The sequence below is a fragment of the Podarcis filfolensis genome (genome assembly GCF_964270895.1).
Source record: "Podarcis filfolensis genome assembly, chromosome: 11".
Taxonomy (NCBI): Eukaryota; Metazoa; Chordata; class Lepidosauria; order Squamata; family Lacertidae; genus Podarcis; species Podarcis filfolensis.
This window is the reverse complement of record NC_139613.1, coordinates 3,730,256-3,752,095: the sequence shown is the minus strand read 5'-3', so window position 1 is coordinate 3,752,095 and position 21,840 is coordinate 3,730,256. Positions and strand designations below refer to the sequence as shown.

The 21,840-nt window shown below is 45.1% G+C and overlaps 1 protein-coding gene across 8 annotated transcripts in view; it reads right to left on the bottom strand.

Moving 5' to 3' along the window:
• The window catches only part of KIAA1328, a 224,608-nt gene that overhangs the window by 120,910 nt on the left and 81,858 nt on the right, over positions 1-21,840 (bottom strand). The gene's annotated exons all lie outside the window — the stretch shown is intronic.

Sequence of the window (21,840 nt, the reverse complement as noted above, 5' to 3'; positions counted from 1 at the left end):
ATGTTTTGCTACTCTGTTAGGTTTGCACCCAATTCCTGTAGGACCGGGGGCAGCGGGGGGGAGTAGTTCTCGCTCCTTGTGAACAAATGTCACCATAACAAAACGCTAAAAGGCAAGTCGGCACCTACACAGTGGCACTCTGTATCATGGGATACTGACCAGGCAATTGGCCAGGGTGCCAATCTTCCCAGAATAACTCTTTTTTGGCCTGCCACATGTGCGGAGCAAACAATTCCATCAGGGAAATGTGCTGAAATTCCAACTACTGACAGCACTCCCTCAACTATACATACTCCCATTCAATATATAAGATCATATTATATTCACACTTTGTAAACTACACTGGCTCCCGGTTTCTTTCCGGGCCTAATTCAAAGTGCTGGTTCTGACTGCTAAAGCCCTCCACGGCTCAAGACCAGGGTAGGTGAAGGATCACTTGCCATCAGAAGCTCTTTTACAGGTGTCTCTGCCATTGGTCCAGCAGGTTAATACTTAGCAGAACCTTTTCGGTGGTGGGACCTTGACTTTGGAATGTTCCCCCCAAACACACCAGGCGCGTAATTTAATGTTATTCCAATGCTAGGCAAAGGCCTTTTCAGTCTCCCAGGCTTCTAATCTATGCTGATTTGTTCCACCCTGACTCAGGTCTTACATACTTACAATGCATCTACAAATCTGCTGTTTTTATTCAAAGGCATGTTCCCCCCCCCCCTAATTTTATTGTAACTTATCGTGAAAATGTGATTGAACAGTGGGGGTGTAAATGGCAAGAAACTGTTCAGACATTTCTGCCACCATCTTGGCTGCTCTCTGGTTCGCAGAAAGTGGATGCAAAGTGCAGGATGGGTGGGACATCATAATTCAACAAAAGAAAGCAAGGGAGACCGGAGACGGAGACAGAGACGGTGGTGATAAAAACAGGCAGAATGAGCTCAGAGATGCAAATGAGGTAAGTGTGGATGATTTATTCAACAGCGGCCGGCATGGTCATCAATTTGCCTGACTACAATCCCAAACGCAAAGCCTTTCGCAAACTCCCCATGGCTCATATGCAGGCGCAGCCTGGCAGGCCTTTCAGAGACCGACGACAAGTTTTGGACAGTGATCTAGAGACGCAGCAAACTGTGGCATTTGCAAGGATATTAGCAAAAGCGCCCTGCCTTGCTTGCAGCATTGAAATTCCAGGAGGAGATGAATCGGCTCTTCACCTGTCACCGTGAGATTCCGTCCCTTGCTCATTTAACATGGTAAACCATTTCCTTAGCGTCCCCCCCCCCCACTTTCCCCTCCCCACCTCTCTGCTTTTAATTATGCATACAGACAGGGCGAGGGCTCTCTGTCCAGAGTCCTCCAAATAAAGGCTTTAACAAGATGCCACTGGTAAGGGAGCAAACACACACACACACCCTTTCTAGCCCGCAAACCGCACGGACTTGCTTTAACTTTTTCCTATGATCCAAGTAGTGTGTGTGTTGAAAATGGTGGCCGAGGTTACCCATCGTATAAACTATTTGTTATTTTAAATAGGACACACACACACTATTCAGTTTCCAAAGGAACTCAAGGTTACTCACAACACCCCCATCGCACACCCCAAAACTCACATTAAAATACATAACAATCCCCAATAAAATCACTGATGTTAACGTCAAAGCTGAGGCCCCATAAACGAATACTGAAACAGTCATGAAAGCCAGGGCTTTTTTTCAGCCAGAACTCGCTGGAAATGAGTTCTGGCACCTCTTCGGTGGGCACTATTGACATTCTAAGAGAACAAGGGAGGTGTTCATGGTGAATTCCAGCCCCTCTTTTTCTAGAAAAATGGCACTGATGGAAGCCAAGCATCAACGAAAAGAACTACATCGGTTAGGAGCTTATTATGCTTTGTTGTCAACCCTAAAATGGCTAAGAGTTGGCTCAACAAAGTTTTCAGGAGGCAAGCGAATAAATCAGAGATCAAGAAGTAACTTGTTGTCTGAGATGGTCACACAAATGGCATTTTTAGGGCTACAGTTGTTGTAATCAACGGCCCCTCTCCTTGTTCTGCTCACATCCACTGCACCGGCACCTCTTCTGGGTTCCTGCCCCTCCTTATCACAAGATATACAACAAGACCAGCCTGGGCTGTCCAATACCCACAGCCAGAGAAGCTTGTCAAAACAGCAGGAACGTCGTTCCCTTATTCTGCAGTTGCCTGGGTTGGCAACCTCTAGCTTGTGTCTATGCACCGAACCAAACAGTGCTTTCATACATACAGAAATCCAGCAAAGCAGGTAACTACAAAAGAAGGGAGCCGCTCAACTGCAGCTGGAGGGCTTCTTTCTGGATGCTCAAAAAGGGCAGAGAAGCTTGCTAGGAGGTGGCAAAAACCTATGGCTACCTAGATTTGGGGTGTCACCCTCAACCCCTTCCCAAATGCACACTTGCTTCCCTTGTGTGGTCTGACAATGCAAGGAACGGATGGGAAAATCCCATACTTCTTGTAGTCTAGGAAGACGGGGGAGAGACACAGATATGGCCAATAAGGCCCTCCCCTTCTTGCCCTCCATAAAAATTAGACTTTTCCCTTCTCCTGCCCTGCAACATTCATCAACACCACCACCACAACAACACGGGTTGGAAAAAGCCCTGTCAGCTTCAGCAGGTCTGTTTTCAAGCCCAGTTGCTGTGCAGGGAGCAATCTTTGTGTAGGTCTCTAGCTGGGGGAAAACAAGCTGGCATAATCTTCAAAATGCCCCGATGCTTTCATCCAAGCCTAAGTGGACGCGGGTGGCGCTGTGGGTTAAACCACAGAGCCTAGGAATTGCCAATCAGAAGGTCGGCGGTTTGAATCCCCGCGGCGGGGTGAGCTCCCGTTACTCGGTCCCTGCTCCTGCCAACCTAGCAGTTCAAAAGCACGAAGTACAAGTAGATAAATAGGTACCACTCCAGCGGGAAGGTAAACGGTGTTTCCATGTGCTGCTCTGGTTCGCCAGAAGCGGCTTAGTCATGCTGGCCGCATGTCCTGGAAGCTGTACGCCGGCTCCCTCGGCCAGTAAAGCGAGATGAGCACCACAAACCCAGAGTCAGCCACGACTGGACCTAATGGTCAGGGGTCCCTTTACCTTTAAGTGTTGTGGGGTGGTGGAAGAGGTGAGCACAGGAGTGTGTTGATGGGTAGGTGGCCTCATCTAGTTTATGCGTTGCTCCCACCAACACTGCTGGACCCCAGGCCCAAAATGTGGCCCCCAGAATGTGGCTGAAAGAAACTCCCCACCTCTGTTGTGGACGTTTCCTCTTCCTGGCTTATTTCCTCCAAAAATGTGGCATGGAAGCCCCAAAAGGGTTTTCCATTTGATCCAAGTGGGCACACCTGGGAACCTCTTTGAAATCAGTCCGAAAACGTGAGCCCTTCCAAACGCCTTTGCTTGGCTTGAAACAAAAGGATGGCACAAGCAAGGTTTTAAAAAAGCTAATTGCCTTTCTGAGCCAACAGACGTGGAGCTCAGGCAGTTTTATAGTTCAGTGTGTTTTGTCGCTGCACACACTCACAAAAAAAGTCTGAAATGATTTGTGGTGGTCTCCCGAGTCTTTGCCAGTGATGATGTATATAAAAGGAATTTTTATGCCAGCTGTAACCATCGGTAGTAATGTTTATAGTAGGTGAACATATTAGCCTGGACGCAGGGCATGAATTTTACTCTTGAAAAAGCCTGTTCGTTTATACAGCCCAAGAGTTAAATGTCTGCATTTGAAGACAAATGGCAGGAAAATTCATTTAAATCTGGGTTGCATGGCAAAATATAAGAAGCAGCCAATCTCATCATTATCAAACTCTTGCTGTTCGTTCTACCTGCTCAGCTTTTGAGCACCTCCCACATATACACAAGGAACAATTGTGTTCCTTGAGTTCACTGTTACTTAGTTAGGGGGTCCTTCCCACTAGGACAAGAAAAACCAACAGGACTGATTGCTGCTTTGCTTTCTGCACCTCCACATCACACCAGAGAAATTACAAAAGCATCCTATACAGCAGAGAAGGCCTTCTGCAGGAATTATTTCATTAGACCTTGCACTTCCAACATTTTCCCTGATTTTTTTTTAAGTATTTTTAAAGAAATGTAACATTTTACTCCGTACAGTATTGCTCTCCTTTGCTTCCCCTAGAAAACTTACTGTATATTTTCCAGGGGAAAAGGAGCATTTCCATTACGTCCCACCAAAATCACTGCAAATAAAGCAAGCTGACAAAAGCAGAAGTGAAACGCAGGAAGTTAACTTGTGAGATCTTCCTAGCCATTGATTGAGTAGTTGTGATATCACAGAAGGCTTAGAAACATTCCAACAGTTATAAGGAGTTTTAACTTGAGTGACGAGCGGCAAAGAAGTGAGATGGCCGCATTACTGCAACGATGATCAAAGATCAGGCAGAGTCTGCAGATGGCCTGGGATAAGTGCAGTAGGGTAACCAACACAGAGATAGCAATACAGAAACATAACTGCATTATTTGGGGAGGGGGTGTAACACAGAGTGATGTCATCTGTTCCCAAAGCATTGTATCATGGCAGCTTTCATAACTCTGGAATAAATGTCTAGTTCACCAGAGGGTATATTCTCAAACTCAATATGAGTAACTAAGCATGCTTCAGCTGGGAGAGTCAGTGGAAATAAACAGCCAGAAGCTTTTGTTGCTCATAGCGAGAGAAGCTGACCTAGCTTGGAAGCTCTGATTGTGGGAGACAGGGAGGGGGCTTGTCAGATTACCCATAATTTCAACCTTAGGGATGCTCAGGAGATTCGTGTACATTTGGCTAGTCTCCTTGCGGTTGTCTTCTTAGTGCCAATGGCTATTGAACATGATGCCCAACACACTTCTGGACAGAGAAGGATTTAAACCTGGTTCTCCCATGTCCAAACCCACCAAAATATCTGATGCACCGTGATAGCTTCTGCCAAATGCAAAAGGTTTTTCTCTTTTCAACGGTCTAGGCTTAGTACTCCAAGAGTTCACTTGTCCAGTAATGACAAACACATCCTCCAAGCAACAATATACATTATTAAGAGTTTTACTTTTTCCAAATTTGTGGAAGAGTTTTCATGCAAGCTGTCATGAAATACATAGAGCAAACCTGGGTTTAAATGGTGCACGAGCTCCGAGAAGCTCCGATCGCTTTCCTAGACCAGACAGTCCCAAACATCACACACCACCTGGCACATGCTGTGTGCACTTTCGGAAGCCCAGAAACAATGACCACGGGGGTGCCTGCCTGAATTATGGCTGAGGAAAAGGGTAGAGCCAAGCAACTTCCCTGCGGAGTTTATTAGCTAAAATCTGAAGGTGCGGCAAAGACAGAAAGTAATAAAATGTTTTATGAACAACTTTACTTCTCATGTTCTAATACTGCGGAGCTTATGTGGACTATTTAGCTCAAGCAAGCGAAGGACCTGCTAGGAAACTTCCCACAAGGCCCTTCTTTAATAAAGAAAAGGTTCTGCTCAAGCTGTGAACTCCAGGAAAGTCAATGTCCTCTGGAGAATTGGGGTGTTCAGCAAAGCGGGCTGCAGAAACATAAAAGGAGAGGCGCAAGGCAGAAATGTATCCCATTTCTGTCCAGCGAGAAGCTAGGAACTGGAGATTTGAATAGCTTAATGCTAGCAAGAAGTTAGCCAGTCAATTAAACCAAGGTGCAAGTGTGAAAAGAGATGGGAAAAGGTCACCACGCCTGCAGAAGTTAAGCCACTCACTTCTGTTTGAAGTGTTGTCATTCTATTGTTGAGCAGTATAGCTTTCATATAAAGGAATGGCTAATACATTCCCATTGTGTTTGAAAGGAAATTAAATTTACATTCTTTGGGAATATGGTATCATAATTAGTTCATGACTTGATTACACTTTGAAGTGAGCTGGGATGGCACACGGTGCATACAAATGAGCCACACGGAGGTTACCTGCCTTAAAGAAAAAAGGCACCAGCACTCCAAACAAAGGGAAAGATTCCCAGCTTTCAGCTGGCGCAGCCAGGATATCAAATTCAAATGTTTTCTGCTCCCATCTGGCATCAATAAGGCCACAGGAACTTAAAGATGCAGCCTCCTAATCAGCTGAATGAGTTGTTTGGAAAACTAATCCTTCCATCTCCACCCATACCACCTGCACAGTAGTTGCTAAAATTGATTTTAAAAGCAATGAAAAACACTAAGCTCCTTACATCGGTCAAAATTGCCGATATGATTTATTTCCACAAACAAGATGGAAATTTCATGAACTACCGAAGGGAGATTTACATGCCATTGCTCCTTTAGCAACCTGAATTTGTTTGCCAAGATGTTGTTGAAAATAACATATTTAAACCACCACCAAAAACACAGAGGGCAGTAGAGAATCACAAAATTGCAGAGACTGCTTCCAAACCAAATTACCGAAGGAAAATTCAAATTAGTCACTGCAACCTATTCACTTTTGCATGAAGGCAAAATGGTTGTTCAAGCCTTCTTCTTTTTTTAACTGTGCCCAGGTTTCCAAAGAAAACTCTTGAATCCCTGGAATGGCTGTACCAAACTCTGGTCACCATTTCTCATGGTTTTGCTTGACACTGCCAAAGCCACCTCCCTTTCCTTAATGTTCCTTACAAAAGTGTTTGCTTTTACATTAACTCGCCCTCACTCAAAATCACTCTCTATTGCCTTTATTTGCCAACAGGGGCACAATCATGTCATCAATCTTGAGTACCTGCATCCACTCACAGGACTAGCCACCTGTCATGGATGCTTTAGTTGAGGTTCTTGCATTGCAGGGGGTTGGACTAGATGACCCTCGGATCCCTTCCGACTCTGCAATTCTATGATGCTGTGACTTTGCTCATTAATATCTAGGGACAGCATCGCATGAGACACGCAGTCGTAAATTCCCAATAACTCCCTAGGATCACCCAGAGGAAAGAGTGGTGCTAAACATATTGATGACACTACACTCCAAACTTTCTGGTGCATCTCCAGGGCTTCATATAGATGTCAAATACCATGGGGAACAAGATGGAATCCTGTGGAACCCCACAGAGTATCTCAGGATGTGAGCAACATCACAGGAAGGGTGCTTTGAGGATGAGGGTGAAACTGAGAAGCTCCCTTGTTATATTTGCTATTATATTTGTTGTTATAGTTCTAGTATGGGAACATGTGTTTTTTGTATGTTATTTTATTTGTGATTGTTTTGCTATGTTATTATAGAGTTGTTTTTGTGGTGTAAGCTGCTTTGAGCATCGTCTCTCTCTCTCTCTCTCTCTCTCTCTCTCTCTCTGTGTGTGTGTGTGTGTGTGTGTGTGTGTGTAAAAGTGGCATCCAAATAGAATGAATGAATGAACTCCTATGGTGCCAAATAATAGCCTCACATAACTATTTTCTGGAAATGGCCTTGGAAGTAGCAGTGGAGCCACTGAAGCACAATGCCCCCGATACCCACTTCCCTGAAATGTCCAGAATTGTCAACAGCATGGGTAGGCAAACTAAGGCCCGGGGGCTGGATCCAGCCCAATCACCTTCTAAATCCGGCCCGCAGACAGTCCGGAAATCAGCGTGTTTTTACATGAGTAGAATGTGTGATTTTATTTAAAATGCATCTCTGGGTGATTTGTGGGGCCTGCCTGGTGTTTTTACATGAGTAGACTGTGTGCTTTTATTTAAAAGGAATTCTGATGGGAAAGTTTGCTGACCCCTGGTCAACAGTATCGAAAGTCACCAAAAGATCAAGGAGAGCGAGCAGGCCTGAATCTGGACTTCTGAGCTGGAGTTTTCTGGAACCAGAAGAGAACAATGCAACATTCTTGGGCAGGGCAGGAACCAACACAATGGGGCCCTCTTGTAAGAATGCTTGTGGTTAGTAGGGACATCTGGGGCTGGCCCTGAGGGCAGTGCGTTCTCCCACTCCATATCCCTGGCCTCATTTCCCAAAATGCAGAAGTGGGGGGCTTCCCTCCCAACATTCACAATGTCCCAAAGATCGCCACCTCCCCAGCTCTTCTGATATACCCTAAATTCACAGTCCCTGTTCTATTTAGCAACATGGATAGCAACATGGATATGGTGATATTTTCCTTGCTGCCCTGGGGCTTGGCTGACTGCAGGTTGTCCACCTAGGCTGAATAGCAACAGTTGTTCAGAAAGCTAAAAGGCAGAAACAGAGGAATACAGACTCAGCAAGGAGGGATGCAGACAGAAGATGGCTGATTTTCTCTCTCACGCAGGATCACACCCCAGTTGCAGAACACAGGTTTTGGGCGTACAAGATCCCATGTTCAATCCTTGGCAGCTCCGCCTAAGAAGCATCTCAGGCAACTGGTGCTGAGAAATAGCTTTTTCCCTTTGGCTCTGAACAGCCACTGCCAGTTAGAGAACACAGAATTGGCCAGAGCAGGTAATGGCTTGACTCTTTGCAAGTCAGCCTCATACATACACAGGCAACAGCTAAGTTGCTTGTATATAACACAGAAAGAAACTGAGTCGCAATTTCCAATCATTTTGACACAATATTTAGTTGGACCTTGGAAGACAGAAGAGAACAGAAAGCACTGTTTCTGTACATTTAACCAGAGTTCTTTAAATTCAAGCTGAGTTGAGCTCTAGGTGCTGCAGTGATGATTAGAAGGGTATGGTGGTCCCAAGACTTGCTGGTTACCAATGGCAAGACTTTGCTCTCTGTTTACATTCTGCACAGGTTAAGGTCCTCCAGAGCCTGACCGAGAAAGTCAGCACAAACTACACCTGGGCCTATAGAGATGCTCTTGCAAAATCCGTCTTGGCTTTGGGTGCTTCCATTGGCTCACCTGCCAGTAATCAAAGCTCCTCCAACAAGGATCAGTCAGGGGCCCTTGGAGCGGTGGGGATGTGCTGCCTTCATCATTGAACAGGATACAAGTTTTCCTAACGATATAGGATTTGTGGGAGAAAACGTGTTCCATTTGCAATGCACACACACAAAGTAAACTCAACCCAAGCTATAGCAAGTGCAGGGGGGTGGGGGTGGCACAGAGAGAAGCAAGCGAGAGGCTAAATCTTCCAAACACAAAGAAATAGGTGTACTACTTCCCCCCTCCCCTTTACATATTTAAAGTGCAAGATTAAAACAAATATAGAGAACGCTGCATAATTTAGCTGTCATTTTCTATCAAATTGCTCATAATTGTAACCATAAAATGATAATATTCTACCATATGTGCATCTGCAAAGCTGACAAAAGCATTGGTCAGTGCCATGGAGACAAAATATGGACCGAAGGCTCCCCTTAGTGGCCGCTGTGGGGGATATCACGGCAGCCCAACATTCCTGATGGCCCTCAGCAGAAGGAGTCTTAAATGTGCAGGGAGAGAACCTGAAATGGTTGCTTTGACATGTGCTCCATCTTCAGACAGACTTTCCAAGCAGGAAACAGTGACTCTATAGGCACACGACTTCTACACTGGCCAGTTCACTTCTGGGTCGTTTGCACACCACTCCTCACGCGCAGGCACTAAGTCAGGATTTAGTCTCCCAAATTTATTCCTAGGCACCCCATTAATTTGAACAGATTGTTCACCCTAGGAACCTGTGCTTACTGAGATATGTTCCCGCCGTGAATTTCTGCTCAGTGGTGTTGATGGTGATCCACTTCTTTCTAAGTGGTGGATCAGTCCATTTTGGTTCTTTTTGACTCCAGCTTGAACTGGTTTCCATTAGAACAAAAAACGAGGCTCTCTACCGCTGAAATTAAAGGAGGCACTTCAGGAAGACGGACGGGTGCATAGCATGGGTGGAAGTCACGGAGGCAGAAATAGTGAGAGAGGAAGTCACACGTTGCTTACTAAGAAGAGGCAAGGGAGGACGGAGGCTGAAGCCCTTCCCCTCACTTGCCCCTACATTTCAGCCAGCCCTTCAGCGTGGGCTCCCTTTACTTTGTGCAACTTGCCTTGCTAGGGCAAAGTAGGCAGTGTGAATGCTCCTCAACGCAGTCCAGTCCTTTCCTCGAGAGCAGAGCTTTCTCCTCTCACCCAGTTCAGACTGCTGACCATGGGAAGACAATACCTGTCTTTGAGCACAAAAAGCAGCATAGTCTGAGGCTATGATTTGGCCATGCTGGCACTACAAACCGCATGCAACCCCAAGGAGAAAGGAGAGTGCACTACACCAGACGAGCAGCATGGCCACGACAGAAGAAGGAAAGCTGGCTTTTGTATCGAGGCTTCACAGGCCCTCTCTCATCCATCCTTGCAGTTGCTTTGTTGTCAAGACATTCCCTGTTCTGCACATGATGTTTGGAGGTTGACAGAGGAAACCGAGGCCATCCAATGACTAGGTTTGTAGAACAAGATCCTAACCCAGATCCACCTCAGATCTATCTGAGACCAGCCCATAGGAGCTTTGAGGCAGTTCTTTCTAGGGCTGTGCACACTGAACTAAAACTAGGACTATGAAAACTGAGCATATGCAAAGAAGTTACCTTTTCTGCTTAAGGTGGTAAGGGACTAAAAGACAGAGCAAGCGCCGGGTCTCAACAACCATAGCATGGAGCCATGTTTTGCAGCACAGAAAAAAATTACAGCATTGTGGCGGCAATAGAAATGCTAACAGATTTGTTACTCAACTGCTACCATAGAGCAACTGCTACTTGGCAAATGGCGCAGCTGACCTTCCATTTTTCCTGCTGCTAGACAAACATGGCAAGGTGAAAGAAATTAAGCATAGCACTTCAGCTTTGAGCCCTGGAAGTCCTGCTTAATTCCACCAGCACTGCTTTACTTACCCACACACCCAGAGAGAGAAAAGGGGGGGGAGGGAGAGAGAAGGGATAGAATATTCACCTAGATGCTCTCAAGGCTATTTTCACCATCATGAAAGCAAGATGCCTGCTCTTCAGCCAAGTGAAGGCTGAGGCTCTCGCTTTGAAAAATCCTCTTTGTCTCCAAACACACACCTGCATATTTCTAGATTCACATATTTATCTTTGGAAGTTCTCAGCAGATAATGATACTTCCAATTTACATTAATGGCATTCATCCATGACTATTTGAATTCATCTACCTGGGTTGGTTCTGCAATTTGATGAGAGCATTCACTTAAGAAGCGGGGATACAATGGATCTAAGAATTGGCAGCAGTTATGTCTGAAAAAGCCAAAGGATGGACCTCATATCCTGGAAGCCATGGCAATAGAGAACGAGAGGACAGCATCCTTCCCCAACTGGTGCCCTCCACATGTTTCATTTATATATAGATTTAAAGTGTTAACAAGAAGGCATCCTATAGCAGGTTATGGGGGAGGGAAACATTACTGTATAACAAAAAGGGAATGGAAATAGAACACTTTTAAAAAACAACAACACAGAAGTAAATCGCCCAAATGCCTAGGTAAATAAATAGGTCTGCAGCAGGAACTGAAAACTCACAATAGTTGGCACCAGCCTGATTTGGGAGAGGAGGAAATTCCAGAAATTGAGGGCTTGTCCTGAGAATGTTCTCTCCCACATTGCTGCCAAGACAGTAGCCCCAAGAGATCTCAAATAAAAGGCAGGTCTATATGGCAGAAGACACTTGGCCAGTTATCTAGCTACTTCGGGCTTTGCATGTCAGTATAAGCACCTTAAATCTGGCCTGGCAGCCAGTAAATGCAATGTGTTTCCTATAGGCTGCCCCACACTGCCATGCTATTGCATTTTGCCCCACCTACAGCTTCCAGACCAGCTTCCGAGGCAGCCTTACACAGATTGCATGACAGCAGTCAAGCCTCCCAGTTACCAATGCATGGATCACTATGGCCAGACTCTACCTAGTCCAGCAACAGCCGCAGTTGGTGCACCAACCAAAGCTGGCAAAAGGCCAATGGCCATCCTAGCTGGGGCTGATGTGAGTCATAGCACAAAACACATGGAGGACACCAGGTGTGGGGAGGACAGAATAAAGAGACATGTGAAACTGCCTTACACTTAGAGAGTTCATTGATCTGTTTCACCAAGCGATGTTTCCTCTGATAGCAGGTCTTCAAAGCCTCAGGTGGTAGCCCTGCTGCCTAAGATCCTTTAACAGAGATTGAATGTAGAATATTCTACATGAAAAGCACATAGTTTTGCCACTGAGCAAGAAGACTACTAGCAAGTGAGCAGGACAAGAGGGCACTGTGCAGGACTAGTCACACTAGTGTTTGGTTCTCTCTCCTGCCTAGTCACTGCAGGGGAAAGGTTGTGCTATGCATGGTTAGTAAAAAGTGGTACCCCTCTGATGCTATAACCCACTTATTTCTGGGAAGGAACATGGATATACTAAAAACTTGCAACATGAATGAAGTTGGAAAAGGGCCCTGGCATTTGAGGCTTCCTAGATGGAAACTACCATCCTGGTTCTCAATGAATTTATGCACATAAATCTTTCCACATGGACCAAGGAGAAAAAATGAGATTGAAACTAGAGCAGATTCTCTCTCTTTTTCACTTCACTGAGTAGCTGCCTATACTCTTCAACACAGAATCAATTTCTTGCAGGAATTTTGATAGATGTTTGCCAAAGATGATTTCGGTGTAATGTATGACAATGGAAGCCCTTTTGAAGCTATGATAATCAAAACCCTCTCCTTAGAAATAAGAGGCAAGGGTAAGAATCCTTCACCTTAAGCTTGCTGCCCAACCCGCCCACCATCTTGCATTCAGTTGCATCTTCTCGCAAGAGACTGCCTTGAAGTCACATCAGCTAATTCGATTCGACAAAAACTGCAAGCTGAAAAATGAGGAAAGGAGCCCATCAATGATCAGGGCTCTTCCCTCGCTAAAGAACATCAGCCAATCACCAGCTTATTCACATTTTTGTGCAACCAATTATGACATTCATATTCCACCTTCCCTCCAGGAAGATGAAAGATGTGTATACAGGGTTCCTAAGTAGTCTAGCATCCGTGTACGGGACTGAACTTCTGCAGCGGTGCTGAACAATGTGCCCTTGGCCTACACTCCCATTAGCCCATGTCATCCAGAACATAGTATGGGCTGCAGAAATGAGTGTGGAGGAAGAAAGCCAAGCCACACTCCAGAGAAGGCAAATGGGACACTACAGTTAGCCTTAGAAAGGATAGTTATATTTGGCAGTCTCTTACAAACACTTACCCCTTGCATGTGCTTGTATGTATACACACACACACCCAAAATTATAATAATCTGGGCACATTTTTCATTAGGCTGATGTTATTGCCTCATTTCTAAGCCCTGCACCTAGAAAAGTCTTTCAGACTGAGACAAATCAGACACTCGTATGGTGCAGAGCACAGCTGCTGCTAAACAAGGGTGCCCATACGAGCCAAGAAGTCCTGCCCTTTCAGAGGTACCACAAAGCTAACTGTCTCCGGACTGCTCTCATTAGAACCATCCAGCACGGCATTCGCTTGAGTATGCTGCAATTTCCTCTTTCAAAACGGCAGCTATTTTGACAGCTTTTCTAACCTTATTAGAACACAATCTGTTTACAGCGCTTGTGATGGGGTTGGGAGGGTAGGGAGAGAGCCACAGCGCTGAGACGGGAGTCGAGGTCATACTGACAAATCCTCTGCGAGGGGAGGCGGGGCGCTGGCACTCGCTGCCAACAAGACAGGGAATGCACAGAGAGAGAAAAAGCCTCACATTACCATCCCATGTGCCAAACCTAGTTAAGGCCATTTCCCTACTTCCGCCTCTGAAAAAAACCCAGCCTTAAGAATGTGCCAAACCGAAGAACGCCAGTTGTCCTGAATCATAGCCAGCAAAGAAAAGATTTAATAACAACCTCATTATAAGGTTCATTGTTGTAGGACTATTTAATATACAAGATTAACACATCTTATCGGCCAGTTCCGCCGAAGCCTATTATACCCCTCATTAATACATGCACATTGCTACATCATTTACAATGCCAACTTCTCAAGTAACACTGCATGAAAAGAGGGTGTGGAGGCGGAGGAAGAAGAGGCGGCGGCTGCTGCTGCTGCTGCGAATAAATTGCCTTCTTCCGTACAAAGAGTAGACGCTGAAATGTTCCCTATAACTCAGTGTGTCAGACGTCGCTTTAGAGGAACACTTACTTCTCTGCAGAGGGAAACCTGAAGACGGACGACAGCAGCTTCCCTCGGTCTCACCAGGGTTCCTGTTTCTGAGTTATAGCAAGTTGAGAAAGGAAGAGGCAGAACCATTAGCACCGCAGTCCCAAGACATCTTCTGGTTTCCAGCTTTGTTTTGTTTTAACATTTACAAGCTGGTAAATTTTTTTAAAAAGCAGAAAAGCGAGACAAGGAGTTCTCTGCCATCGGGAGCCTTCTAAGGTCAGGGTATTCAAACAACTTACTCCGGAGTGGTCAGTTCCATACCATAGTGAGTTTGGGAAGACACTGAGCCCAGAGTGCAGAGTCCTTGACGAAAGCAAGGCTAATGAAGAGGCCTGCCAGGTCACATCAAGCCCATCTAATCCGGCACGCACTTCCCAACAATGGCCAGATGTCCATTTCCAACAAGCACTGACTGAAGGCAATAGTTGTGCACCACACTTTGTCCTAAACAACCGGCAAACAAACCGGTACACTATCTCTGAAGGTGGTGGTTCTATTTGGCCAACATGCGTAGTAACTGAGTGATGCAAAACATGACATTTACTTTTGTCTTTTCTGAACTTACGGTCAATTAATTTAATTGGGTGGTCCCGATTCTACAGCTACAAGAGAATGAGTCCTAAACAGTCTCTTGACACCATCTCTGGCCCGTAATCATGGTATAGTCATAAAGTATATGTTTAAACCCTCAACCAGGCCCCCTTCTCCAGGCTAATGGGTCAAATGTCTAAAGGCTCTCATAAATAAAATGCTGTTTATACCTACAGAACTAGGGTGCCACAAAGAAGGTTCTAGACTAGCTTTCACCTGACATTCATGTAAAAAGTGGTTTCATGTTGTAGGGAGGGATGAAGGATCACCAACCCTCAGGCAATCTGAAATGGTTTCTGGTCCAGAAACAGATAAATTGTCTATGGCCATACTACCCTGAACACGCCCGATCTCGTCAGAAACAGATAAATCACCTGCTGGTCTGTTTAATTATTATTACTACTGTTACTTATTACATTTGTATACCACCCTACGCCTGTGGATCTCAGGGTGGTTTATAACATAAAATTGCAATATAAAAAAACACAAAATCAAAAATCAAAACAAAGACATCTAGCTGGAGGCTGGAAAGGGTGGAAATAGCTTTGGAGATCTGAGGCGAAGCAGAATGGGTGAAGGAGGTAAGGTAAAGGGTAAAGGGGCCCCTGACCATTAGGTCCAGTCGTGACCGACTCTGGGGTTGCAGTGTTCATCTCGCTTTATTGGCCAAGGGAGCCGGTGTACAGCTTCCGGGTCATGTGGCCAGTAGGACTAAGGCACTTCTGGTGAACCAGAGCAGCGCACGGAAACACCATTTACCTTCCCGCCGGAGCAGTACCTATTTATCTACTTGCACTTTGACGTGCTTTCGAACTGCTAGGTTGGCAGGAGCAGGGACCGAGCAACAGGAGCTCACCCCGTCGTGGGGATTCGAACCGCCGACCTTCTGATCGGCAAGTCCTAGGCTCTGTGGTTTAACCCACAGCACCACCCATGTCCCTAAAATCTTCCTTATAAAAGTTCAAGTCAACACAAGAGTTTCCCAGATTTCAATGACATTTAGTGCTTTCTCCTCTTTCTATACAAGAGAAACCACAACGAATGGCACAGGCTACCAGCAAACGCATCTCAAACGGAGATTTAAAAACATCCCAACAGGCACTACAATTTGGTGCCAATAAGTGGAAAGTAACCTGCAAATGCAAATGAGAAAAAGCACAGTACGCAGCTTCATATGTGTCTATTTTAAGTTATCTTAGTAGAAATGCAAAATAAGAGACTGAGCAAGGATGGCAGAAAAAGGCTCAACTCTCTCTCTCTGCAGGATTGCAAAGCTCTGGAATCAGCAGGCCGTTTTCATAAGGCACCTCTTTCCACTGCATTTGTTTAGGAGCACAATGAGCGTGCCTCTGAAAATGCCAAGGAAACGTGGGCCCATAAATAATGCTGCATTCCTATTTGCGCCTAACCTAAATATTTATGTCGTAATTTAGCAGTTAAAGATGCAAACTCTTTATTTTAAATGTTACTCTGCATTAAAGGTTAACCACATGACGTGTTTACTATGAGGCTTTTGAATGACATTAAGGCGAGAGCTCGCTTTGGCCAAGCTTCCCGCAAAAAAGCGTTGGGAGTTGAAACGAAACCGACACAGGCGAGCCCTCAAATCCACATTCCGCAATAATGAATGAGAGTGCCAAGACCTTTCTAAGCTTCCGCAGACTCTCCAGCTGTAGCTTAGACAAAAGCCGGCAGCGCAGCAATTTACAAAGCGGAGGCCATCTTCGCCAGGAGGAGGGCTGGGAACACAAACACGTGAAGCAAAGCCTCACTTGAGGTCTGGAGATGGGGCAACGCGAGGGGGTCTTTGAGCCAAAATGAGGGTCCCTCGACAAGAGCTGCGACCCCTTTCTCATGCAGTATTCTGTAGCTTCCAGCACAAAGAGGAAACCCTGCATTCCACTTGCAGAATCAAGAGTATGGCTGTTCACTGTCTAGGTTTGTTGGACTGGAATTCAGGTGGAAGGGAAATGACAAACTGACTGCCACATCCAAAACTATACTACCAGAATGAAAACCAAGCAGAAGCAAATCCAAGAACTGGAGGAGCTGTTATGACCCAAATCACAGGATCTTGCACCGGCCTGACCCATGTAACATAAAATGTCTGGTTGGCCACTATGGGAAAAAGAAAGCTGGACGAGGTGGATTTCTACTCTAATTGAAGAGGGTTCTTCTATAGCTCAATGATTTTCAAATGTCTACAATGAGAAAAAAATCCTCTTTTTTCCCCCTTTTTTCTTTTTTTTGTCCCTCATCCCCGTACTGCTTGTCTGCCTTGGTGAAAACCCCACAAATCTCAGAGTATTTCTGGGGCATATTGTAAAGAACACACAATCGGGAGTAAGCCAAAATCTGCTTCGCTGTTGCCTTGACGAGATAAACGTGTGCTCTACAACACAGGTCTCCTAGTGGTGGGTCAGGACCTATAGCAGGTCACAGCCCAATCCAAGGTGTCTTCCAACAGGAACACTGCCACCATGCAAATATATGGTAAAAGGTTAAGAAATGGGTCCCCAAACACACGTTTGGATTAAAAGTGGGTCCTGGGTCTGAAAAAGTTGGAAATACCTGCTCTAGAACATCCCTAGAAGCTGTGCCATTACAGGGAGTGACAGGCCCACCATCTTTCAAAGAAATCTGTTAATGACTGAGGAACCCTTTGAGGAACTCCTGGGTTCCTTGAGTCACAGTCTGAAAGCAAGGGAAGATCCCCTTCTCCTTTTCTACCCTGAGATGGATTTATAGCACCTAATGCAACCATGGCAAACGCTTCTCCATGTGTCCTTGAAAACCCCCAAGGAACGCAGCAGATGCTGTCATTTTTCAAACCAGCTTATCTCTTTGTCAAACAGCTCCTACAGTGAGTACAGGTTCACACCACTAGCCTGTATCTTCTTGCTCGGTCCCCTGCAGAGCTGCTGAGCGAAGTGGTCCTTCTTTTAAAAAGGGGAAAAAATGGTAAGCATCAACGTGCTCCCTTTGCCACCGCGGCATCCTTACCTAAAATACAGGAGTTTTCAATCTATGTCACAGCAAGCCTCTCTGGGCCAACAGACAACTAGTTTGATCTTTCCTAGAGTGTCACAAAGGCAAAGCAAAGATTCATAGTGCATATTCTGCAGTTTTATTTAAAGCAAAGATAGGGAACCCTACAGATGTTGCCATACCTTGCCTCCCATCAACCCTACACCATCAGCCATGCCAGCTGGTGCTGATGGGTTTTGGAATCCAACATCATGAGAGCCTCTGGTTCCACACCCCTGACATAGGGAGTTCTGGAGCATCTCGACACCATACCCATTTGTGGCAAAGAGGAGCAACTCGGATACGCCATATTCCCCTTCCCGTAAGGAAATAAACCACTTATTAGCTTCTTCCACTTTTCCTTGGCAAATACAGCTTCATGAGGGAATGTGTTAATTTTCACTTCTTCTGTGAGAGGGGGAGATGAAGCATTCATTCTTACTGATGGGATCTGTGTAGGTTTGTAAGCATAAGCAAACTTTCCAGGCTGAGGAAACCCGTTTGCAAATATTTGCGCTCTGAAAACCACCATTCACTTGGATTTTATTTTCCTCCAGTCCAACTGTACGGAGTCTGAAGGACACTCAAGGCAAGGCTTAAGTGCAAACACTGACCTTTCCAAATGCAATCAAAATTCATCTTGGGGTTATGCGGAGGGAAACGTAGAGTACTGTAGCCTATTCGGTAAAATAGGGTACAGCACACTAGAATAGAAACTGGCCCTCTACACCATATTTTGCATTTTTACCCACCAGACAAGCAATGCAATAGGAGCAAGAAGTACTTTTGCAGGTGGAGGAGGTTGCTTTGGCACGGGCCAGTACAGAAAATTCTGAATCAGATTCCCCCCCCCCCCGAAAATTTTCTAGGTAGTTTGCAGCAGCTAATTTGCATTATAAAATGTTCTGATGCCCTGGAGAGTGATCTAATTTAGCATGTTTATTTTACTTGTATTTAGCAAACAAAGCTAAAAATGCTGAAACTGCCAAGCTTGCCCAGTATTGTACTTGCAATTGGCACCCATCCATTGTTTCTAATGAACTCACAAAATGGGGACAAAAAAATCTTCATGGTAAAAATAAAGCACTGGGGAAATGAATTTATTTATCTATTTCTCTATCTGTTTTCTATACTGCCCTTCATTTGAGGGTCACTGGGCGTTTTACAATATAAAAACACAAAAAATATGTAATGTATGTTGCACACCCCATCAGTAGTTGTAGTAATGTGGTGTTCTCATTGCCAAAGACGGGACACTTTTTAAAAACAGGATGCTGGCTTCTCTCTTTGGCAGCAAGAAACTGCTCAGATGCCAATATCAATGAAATCTATGAATAAGAGGGGATGTAGACAATGAATTTCTTGCTAACTTTATTTCTTGCCCAATCAAAGACTTTCAGGATGGCAAAAACAATAAAGAAAGTTGCAAAAGTTAGGGAGACAAATAAATTAACTGGATCTGTACAAATGGTAAAGAATCCTCAAAATCTCAGATTCATGTTTTCTTGTGTTTCTACCTCCAGAGGGGTTTCCATGTTAGTCTCTAGCAGCAGAAATAATCAACGATCGGAATTCAACACAGCACTATGGCAATCATTCCATCAGCGCAAGCATTCCAGCTTTGCAGGCAGAATAATTCCCACTTTCCTTCCTCCGTGCACTGTTCTGGGGCTTTTCCCAACCCCCGTGCAAATTTTGGGGAGCACAGCGTGAGGACATGGGGGAACCACGCTAGTAGAAGTTGCACTGCAGTGGGCTAGATTAGATTTCCCTTTGGGTCCCTTCCAGCTCCACAATTCTATGGTTCTGAGTCTTTGCACTGAAACCTGCCCATTGAGCTGCATCTCATGTAGTCGGCTTGTGTCCACAAAAGCTTATGCCATAATAAATTGTTTAATCTTTAAGGTGCCGTAAGAATTAGAATTAGATTGGTTAGAATAATGATAGGCCTTCATGGGTGCAGAGATGTCGGAAAACATGAAGACAGAGCCTGCGAATGGACCAAAGGATTCATCGAGGTAACTTATGCACTGTGGAATGTTAAAAGTTCACAGCCATGGCCCATGCCAATCTTGTCAGTGACTCCTGTGGGGAATTTTCCAAAGTGGCTGTTGCAGCAACCCACGTGCCCTGTTGAAACTAGCCCTAAGTACTTATTAATTGCATCTAAATATATTCTTCCCTTGTTACTTTAGCTTCTCTCCTCTCTTCTTCTCCATTTCCTCATGTCTCCTCTCAAGTCGAGATTGGACAGAGACTCCCCCCCCCCCGCCAAAAAAGCCCCATCCATCCATCTATCCATGGAGAAGAGTAAAAAAATGAAGAATAAATAAAAAGCTAGGGTGTGACACATCAGCTTTTGCGTCTTCTTCTTTTATTTATTTTTTACTGTTCTTTTATTTTACACTCCTTCATCACAAACAGGTTAGGATAAAAAAGAGAGGGAATATGCCTTAGTTAAGCTCAGGGTTTTTTTCTATAGCTACAGCAAAAGCAAATATTCCTTTTGACACCATATCCCCAGGTGCTTATAAGGCAAAGTGCTTTATTGCACCTCTTGCTCTGGGAGAAGAGAAAATGAAGCATGAAATAAGAAATATGCTTGCAGAACAATATTCATTGGACACTGATAAGGCTGTACAGAAGCAGGGAGGAAAAAGGATTCCGCTTCTCCCTCTTCTCCCCCCCCCCCGCAAAAAAAAATCCTAGCACACACTTCGTGCAGTTTTTGCCAATGGTTCACCAACATACTTCTCTTGGCTTCCCTTGCACCTCACCTTCCTGGGAGCCAAAGTTGTGTGGATCTTACCAAACCCATCCAGCAGAACATTTTTACACCTGTACTCCCGCTCAGCAATTTTCCAAGCTGGAGAATTCTTCTTTCCCTGTTGCTTAGCTCTATCAAGCTGGCCAGTCAGAGGTAATTGCAAATGTAGCTGATAGTCTTAAAAGCTCCTTTTTTATTTTTATTTTTAAAGTATTTTATAAAGAAACCCAACTGTGCCTTGCATGAAGATTAACTGCTCTTTCTGCAGGCAGCACAAAAGGAGCCTTGAATTGTGTGAGGAAGCCAGAGGAAGCCCAGATACACCTACACAGAACAAGCATGGTCCTTCCATAAAGCCATTTTCTTTCTCCAGTTAATAAGGTTAATCAAACCTCATTTCAGACACCGCAGGCCAGCAATCACTAGCCAAATATTAAGGCATAGACGCAGGCAGTTTTAAAACTTCTAGTTTTCCTTGGAGTTGATAAACAAGGGCAACAGTCCCTTCGCTTCTGATTCCTATTATTTTCAGGTAAACAAGCTAGCCAACTTCCAAACCACCTTCTAATTTGAGGGACTAACCAACTTTGTTGCAGGAATGCCCTGACACTATGGGCAAGGGGACCTAGCTCAATGGGGATAGATCCAGGCTGTCCCCCTGCATCTTCAGCTAAAGGATCTTCCTGTTTGATCTGTCACAACCCCTCCTTATCCAGAACCCTGGAGGGCCAGTGGCTGGGAGCTCCTGGGTGCCCTTGCTTGTGGACTTGCAAAAACATCTGGTTGCTCTTGAAAAGGAAATGCTTGAACCTTACCATGGAAGGCAGTTCTTGTGCCCTTGCTAGGTGGGAGGGACCTGGCTCAGTACAGAACAGCCTTCTCTACTGCAGCCCAATAACAATTGACACAACTTGTTTTAGTTGCCCAAAACTAAAATGTTCAAAGAGATGGTGTGAGTTCAAAGAAAAAGCCCAGCCTGAGCTAACTAAAAGCCCTGAAGTTCACTCAGGATAGCATTCATCTAGTACCTTGGTTCTCAAACGGATTAGTTGTCGAACAAATCGGCTCCCGAACGCTGCAAAACCGGAAGTGTTCTGGTTTGCGAACGTTTTTGGGAAGCCGAAAGTCCGACACAGCTTCCGCTTAAGTGCAGGAAGCTCCTGCAGTCAATCGGAAGCTGCGCCTTGGTTTTCGAACGGTTTCGGGAGTCGAATGGACTCCTGGAACAGATTAAGTTCAAGAACCAAGGTACCACAGTAAAGATGTTGCTGCACATCCCCTTTCAGGAGGGATTAGCTATTTCTCCAGCCTGGTAGTGTCTCCTTCTCCAGCTGGGCAGAACAGACACCTGAGTACGACTTTAACTTCAGCTACAAGAGTGGATCTGGTA